Below are 7,829 nucleotides of genomic sequence, written 5' to 3'. Positions count from 1 at the left end.
TATATATGTTATTTTATGTTAATAAGCTATGAGTTTATAACTAGGTCAGAGGTTTTTGATAGCCAACAGGTAGAGAAAATATGCTATAGCACTTTCAGATAGCTTGTTCAATAATTACTCAATCAAAAATAAGTTGCTTTCTATACTGCTGGACTTAATGGCCTGCCATTTTTGCTCTTCAAACAATAAATATTTTTCCTGTATTTACAGATTATTTCAGTATGAAAGATTTTTATCCTCCTCATCTTCCCCTTAATTATGTATGCCCCCAGTGTTTGTGTAGGTCATCCTCTTAAATGTTTTATAAAGTGAAGATGGAAATTATGTGTGTGAGATTTTTCTTTTTATTATGCAACAAATTTATTCAGCATAATCAGTCCCAAAACTCAGTATGAAAAGTTTACAGAGAACAGAAAATGCCGTATTAATAAAAGTTAGTCTTTTTACTAAAAGAAAACAGAAAATATATTATTGATTTAAGATATCTTACACTTCAGTGATATTGCAATAACTTGTTCTGGGTACCTACTGCCAGGAAGAAAAGAGAAGGAAGACTTGTCATAGGAAAATCTCATTCCCCAGCTGATATCTAGGAATTCAGTAGAGATCACTGAGACTTGCAGTCTCTCTTGTTTTCTGCATTAATGCCTTTGGCTGAAGCCATTTCCTAGATAGAAGTTGAACATGCTTCAGAAAGACATCTAGGTCTAATCATTCCCCTTCTCAAGGCTTCCCCAGGTAATAGATGGCATCCTTGATTTCATTTCCCATTGCATACAAGTTCAGGATCTGTCTGTAGAGTGGGGCTGTGAGAATAACAACTTCATCAATGTCATTGTTTTCAGATTGATTTTCCATTTTTTCCAAAACAAAAATGAGCTCTTTATCCTCCTTTTTCAGTAATTCATTTTTTTTAAATCAACTTCAGCAGCTTCCTGATCTAAGCAGGTTGCCATCTCTTCCAGTTTCTGGTGACTTTTTTTCAGGTCCTCTTCAGTACTCTTTAAGACGTTGAGCTCTGCATGGTCGTGATCTATTTGCTATTCCATTTGTCATTTCATCTTGTCACTAACTGCTGAAGTGAGAGACGCTCAATTAGTGTCCTCAAGGATTGCGCCATCCCTGCTGGACCAAAAGTGGTCACAGGAGGCTGGGAAGGGTATTGTGAACTTGTGGTCAAAAGGTACTGTCCACTTAGTGGAGAAGGAAAACCGGGAAACAACTGGGATTGGGAGGGTGTTCAGGCAGGTATGAAGTCATTCCATTCGGCATACCTGGCACATAGAAAGTATTTAGTGGTCCTATTGCTTGGCATGATTGATAGGATGCTGAAAGAGTAGGATGAGAAACCCTCAAGGCTCCTCTTTGAACAACACAATCATTACGTTAATCACACACAATAAGTCAAACTGTGCTGCTTCCATTCTTGTACATAAGGAAGATAGATCTTTCCATTTGAATCAAAATACTTCCTCTTTTAATGGTCACTGAACTGGCCTTAACAAAACAGATTGCGGTATTATAGAGATATGTGTCCATCAGCCACAGGCATATTGGGATATTGTAGATGTTACCTCTATAGGGCACAAAAATTTTTCCAGTAAGGCTCATTAGCAAGCGGAATCGCCATAATCAAAAACAGAAGGAATTAGTAGTACGGTTCTCAGATCTTCGGGCAGTGTAATAACAACGAAAATTTCCCATACAATTAAGGCTTCGTATTTGTACTTGCTCAACATTTTTTTCATCTGGCTCCCCAGCACCACCATGATGACTGCTTCACACCCCCAGGTGCACAAGCTCAGCTGCTACACCAGGCTTCCCTGTGCAATCAACTCACCTAGCCTCAACCACCCCTTCCTCATCCCCTCTTTGCTTTCCTTCACCTACCATGTGTAAGATTTTTGTTTAGGCAAAATGACCATCTTTGCCATTTTTATATGCCACCCCTTGAGATATCTTTAAATTCTGTCTCTCTAAAGTGTATTCACTTTCTTGTACATATATTTGAACACATCCAGGTTTTATTTTTTTGTTTGTTTCTTTGTTTTTTGGTTTTCATCTTCTTAAGTGCCTATGGAATATATTCACAGAATTGATTGGACATTGAAATGATAAAGTCCAAATGAGGTACTTCTATTATATTGCTGATGAAAATTGGTGATAGAAACACTGGCTGATCTTTTGATCTTCATAACTGTTTGTCACCATTCGCAATCTACTAATACAATAACCACTCTTTAAGCTACTTGATTCTCTTTCAATAGTCTTTCATTACTTTGAGTACTCATATCACTTTTAACCTTCTGCTGCCTTCCTCATTAATGTTTAAGAACTGTACTTAATTTCAAAAGTCCTCAAGATCATTCAACTAAGGAGACCTTGTTTCAGAAGCACAGTAGCCAATAATTTTGTCCATGGTCATTTTTGTGGCCCACTGAGGACTACTTTGGATTATTCACAAATATCATGCCATACTTTTTTTATTTTTTATACTACCCTTACTGTGTCTTTAAATTTATTTATATTTAAATACAGACAACATTCTCAATCATATGGGATATCAAGATTTATTTACATTTTACAAGCCTTATCAATAAAGGTATATTAATCTAAAAATGATTGCAACAGTTAGAGTAGAAGCCCAGCATTTACTGATGTCTTGTTCTTGGGCAAAAGCAAGAAAGAAAGCAAGAAAGCAAGGAAGAAAAGAAAGAAAAAGAAAGAAAAAAAGAAAGAAAGAAAGAAAGAAAGAAAGAAAAAAGAAGAAAGAAAGAAAGAAAGAAAGAAAGAAAGAAAGAAAGAAAGAAAGAAAGAAAGAAAGAAAGAAGGTAAAAGAGGAAGGAAGGAAGAAAGAAAGAAAGAAAGAAGGAAAAAGAGGAAGGAAGGAAGGAAGGAAGGAAGGAAGGAAGGAAGGAAGGAAGGAAGGAAGGAAGAAGGAACGAAGGAAGAAGGAAGGAAGAAGGAAGGAAGGAAGGAAGGAAGGAAGGAAGGAAGGAAGGAGAAGGAAGGAAGAAGGAAGGAAGGAAGGAAGGAAGGAAGGAAGGAAGGAAGGAAGGAAGGAAGGAAGGAAGGAAGAAGAAGGAAAGGAAGGAAGGAAGGAAGAAGGAAGGAAGGAAGGAAAGAAGGAAGGAAGGAAGGAGAAGGAAGAAGGAAGGAAGGAAAGAAGGAAGGAAAGGAAGGAAGGAAAGAAGGAAGGAAGGAAAGGAAGGAAAGAAGGAAGGAAGAAGGAAGGAAGGAAAGAAGGAAGGAAGGAAGGAAGGAAAGAAAAAAGAAAGAAAGAAAGAAAGAAGAAAGAAAAGAAAGAAAGAAAGAAGAAGAAAGAAGGAAAAGAAAGAAAGAAGGTAAAGAGGAAGGAAGGAAGAAAGAAAGAAAGAAAGAAGGAAAAAGAGGAAGGAGGAAGGAAGGAAGGAAGGAGAAGGAAGGAAGGAAAGGAAGGAAGGAAGGAAGAAAGAAAGGAAGGAAGAGGAAGAAGGAAAGGGAAGGAAGGAAAGGAAGGAAGGAAGAAGGAAGGAAGGAAGAAGGAAGGGAAGAAGAAGGAAGGAAGGAGAAGGAAAGGAAGGAAGGAAGGAAGGAAAAGGAAAGGAAGGAAGGAAGGAAGGAAGGAAAGAAGGAAGGAAGGAAGGAGGAAGGAAGAAGGAAGGAAGGAAAAAGGAAGGAAGAAGGAAGGAAGGAAAGAAGGAAGGAAGGAAGGAAGGAAAAGGAAGGAAAGGAAGGAAGGAAAGAAGGAAGGAAGAAGAAAGAAGAAAGAAAGAAAGAAAGAAAGAAAGAAAGAAAGAAAGAAAGAAAGAAAGAAAGAAAGAAAGAAAGAAAGAAAGAAAGAAGGAAAGAAAGAAAGAAAGAAAGAAAGAAAGAAAGAAAGAGGGAGGGAGGGAGGGAGGGAGGAAGGAAAGAAAGAAAGAAAGAAAGAAAGAAAGGAAGGAAGGAAGGAAGGAAGGAAGGAAGGAAGGAAGGAGAAGACAAAGAACAAAACAACATATTGATAGTCAGTGGAACAGAACCAAGTAAGTAGAAAATGTTTAAACACTTGGAGTGTCGTGACTTGAAAGTTTACAAATATTTGAACATAATTTATTGTGTATTTGGTTTCAGAAGATTCAGAAAGAATTTACTTCAGAAAACTCAGAAATATGGAGGAGACTGTGAAGTAGGGAATCTTAGAGAATTACTGAGTGCAAAAAAATAATGAAAGGCAATTAAGGTAATTGAAATCTCATTTTAAAAACTGAAGATGCTTTTTAAGAGCTATTTAGGCTTAATCATTTTAAATAATACATGACTGGAATAATAATTGTTATTTGAATACTTTAAAAATTCCCCAAGTATAACAAATTCATAGATTAATTTATAATTCACCTCCCCTTCTGACTATGACCTCTTGTTTCTTGGTCAAAGGACTAGGAAAAATTATTTTTGCTGCATCTGTGTTTATAAAATATCAGCATGGGACATAGTATTTATAATTAATGGATGAAATACTTTTAGCCCATATATATATATATATATATATATATATATATATATATATATATATATATATATATATATGTATATACATATACATATATATATATATATATATATATATATATATATATACATATACATATGAAATGCAAAATGCAAAAATATAGGCAACTACTTTGTACAGTAGAGTGCTGGATGTGGAGTGAGGAAGCCCTGAGGTCAAATTCAGCTTCATACACTTATGAGTTGTGTAATCCTTATTAAGTCACTTAACCTTTTTTCTGCCTCATTTTCTCCATCTGGAAAATGTGTAGTGTAATAGCAACTGCCACTCAGCATTGTGGTGAGGATAAAATGAAAGAAAAACAAAATAAAACAAATATCCATTTTGCAAAACAAAATGCTCTATAAATGCTATTAACATTTTATTCTTGAAACAAAATTAAAAGTGTAATTGCTACTTCTGTTCTCATTTTCTGCCTTCCCAAACTATCATCCCTGTGCTGATGACTTCCAGATCAAAACACCTAGCTGTATCCTGGGCTCCATTCCTTCATTTTCACTTGCTTGCTTGACTTCTCTACTTAGATGTTCCATAGTACCTCAAATTCAGTATTCTTAAATTGAATTCATTATTTCATCCTTAAAACCCACTCTTATTCCTAACTTCCATATCTCTATCAAGAGCACCATGATTCTTCCTGGAGTTTTCTCTCTCTTCACATCCATATGCTATCACTTGCTCAGATTTATTAATCAAAAATCCACACATCTTACACATCTGTTCCTTTTTCTTCCTGTGAAACCAGAAGCCAAACTAGTTCAAATCCTAATTAACTTTCACTTGACTTGCTTGACCTTCCTCCATTCAGCCTCTTTTTTCTCTTTTCTGTCCTCCACAGAATTGAAAAATGTTACTTCTAAACCAGAGGTCTGGTTATGTGACTCATGTATTCTAGAAGTTTCAGTAGTTCTCAATTGTTTCTAAGACAAAATGTAAACTCTTCTCTGGCATTTAAAGACCTTCACATTCAGGCTCTTTCTATGATGATTACACATTATTGTCATTCCCTCCTAAGTGACCAACATTTTGACTAAACTTGCCTACTTGCTTTCCCCTGAACATAGTATTTTTAATTAAATAATGTTTTGCTTTTCAATTAACAATTTTTTTTGCCCCAACCATAAAAAAATGAAAAAAATAAAAATTTACATTAGGGGCAATACAAATTCCCATTTTGGTTATGTCCTAAAATGTACGGCTTATTGTGGATAATATTTAGTCCAGATTCAGATAAGATCTTCCATAACAGGTGCTCTGAAATCACAATTGGTCATTGAGTCTATCAGAGTTATTAACTTTTTCAAAGTTATACATTTTATCATTGTTATTGGTATTATATAAACTGTTCTTCTGGCTTTGCTTATTTCACACTGCAGCAATTGAAATAAGCCTTAACATTTTTTTTCTTCTGAAACTAGCCTTTCCATGATTTCTTATACTATTATAGTATTCATTTATATTCATATACCATAATACATTCAACCATTCCATAATCTATAGATCAACCTAATTTTATATGCCACTTATTTTTGTACATATGTGTCCTTTTCAAATTTCTTTAGGCTGTTTTTATTTTTATTTTTTTTTTCAGCACAATTGGTAGCAGGGTATAGACTTTGGATTCAAATGATACTCATGGTTTAGTGACTTTGTTGGAATTGGTTCAAATTGCCTTCCAGAATAGCTGTTAACAATTTCACATCTTTTGCAAAAGTGATTTAATTTACATGAATTCCTATAGTCCTTCCAACATTTGTCATTTCCCCTTTTTGTCACCTTTGCCAACTGAAGGTTATGTCTTTCCTCAAATCTGTTTACCAGAATCTCTAGGTGCTTCAAGGTTCAATATAAATATCACTTTCTATTAATAGTAACTTTCCTTAAAAATTTTCAAAATTATTTAACAAAATGTTTGGATCAATTTATTCTTTCACAAAGGTTTATTAGTCAGTCTGTCTTCCCACACTCTTTATAATACTATTTTCATTTTTCATCATTTTTTCAACTTTTGGGGGAGAGGTAAATCCTTGGAGTAGGTTTAATTGTTTTCAATGAATTGTTATTTGTAAAATATTATTCTTAACAATGTATTTAATTTCAAAAGCTAGATATTTTTATAAATTCTAGCTTAAACAATATTTATTTGAAGTAATTTCTTATGTATCTTAGGTATCAGATGTTTTGTCAAAGATAATAAACATAGATTTTCTTCCCATTGATATTTTGTCCTCTTCTAGCCAAATTTTTTGGGGAAAATTTATTAATTGCACATACAATTAATTTTTCACATGATGACCTTGATGATTTGTTTCTTTAAGAATTCTCTAGTTTTGGTAGTTGTAAATGGTATCGCTTTCCATTTTCTATTTTTAAATGCTGTGCTTTTTAAATTCAGCTCACTCCTCTATTTGAGACTCATTGTGATATATGCTGTAAGTTGTTGCCAGAGCTTCTTCTTTTTTTTTCCAAGTAACCAAGTTTTTCAGGTGGTTATTTTTTGATAGGGAATTTTTTGCTGGTATTTTTTTTCAGGATTTATTGAATACTAGCTTTTATGTCTTGCTTTTCAGGCTGTTCCATTAGTTGACTTTTCTATTTTTTTCTAATCAGCATCAAGTCATTTCGCAATTGTTTCATAATATAACTTCAAGTCTGATAACACTATTTGCTACTTTTTTTCTATTAAAATATAAGCTTTGGCAACTAGGTGGTAAAGTGGATAGAGTAGTGGACTTGGTCCCAGGAAAATTTGGTTTCAAGTACACCCTCAGGTAATTATTAGTCATATGACTCTAGGTAAGTCACTTAACCTTCACCTCATTTTTTTTTATCTGTAAAATCAGAATAATAACAGCACCTACATCACAGGCTTGTTGTGATGATAAAATGAGAATATATTTAAGGTTCCTAACAAAACTTGAAGTGCTTCATAAATGCTAAGCAGGACTGTTGTATTAGTAGCATTTGTAAATTCATTGCCTATCATCATAGTAGAGAGTAGAAAGAGGCTATTCCCAATTCTGAGGTTTGCTAAAAATCTAGAAACATTTCCAAAGCATTTCTCATGTATGTGTTTCCATCTTAGGTAATCATGGAATTCACCAAAGTCTGGTTATACTCATGATTTATTTTTTGACCAACTGGTTATCTAATTGTCTATTTTGTACAGTTTTGATAGCTGTAAATAGTGCTTCTTTCCATTCTCTATTTTTTTTAAATGCTATCCTGTTACATTCAACTCACTCCTTTATTTGAGCCTCATTGGGGTACATGCTATAAGATATCAGCCAGAACTATT

At 34.1% G+C, this 7,829-nt stretch overlaps 1 pseudogene; it reads right to left on the bottom strand.

Moving 5' to 3' along the window:
• Positions 1 to 597: 597 nt before the first annotated feature.
• LOC110216742 (tumor susceptibility gene 101 protein pseudogene) lies at positions 598 to 1,769 on the bottom strand (annotated as a pseudogene).
• Between the last annotated feature and the right edge of the window lie 6,060 nt (positions 1,770 to 7,829).

This window comes from Phascolarctos cinereus, unplaced genomic scaffold (genome assembly GCF_003287225.1).
Source record: "Phascolarctos cinereus isolate Bilbo 61053 unplaced genomic scaffold, phaCin_HiC Scaffold_5;HRSCAF=322, whole genome shotgun sequence".
In the NCBI taxonomy this organism is placed as follows: Eukaryota; Metazoa; Chordata; class Mammalia; order Diprotodontia; family Phascolarctidae; genus Phascolarctos; species Phascolarctos cinereus.
Note: the sequence above shows the minus strand (reverse complement) of the source record. Positions and strands in the feature narration are given on the sequence as shown.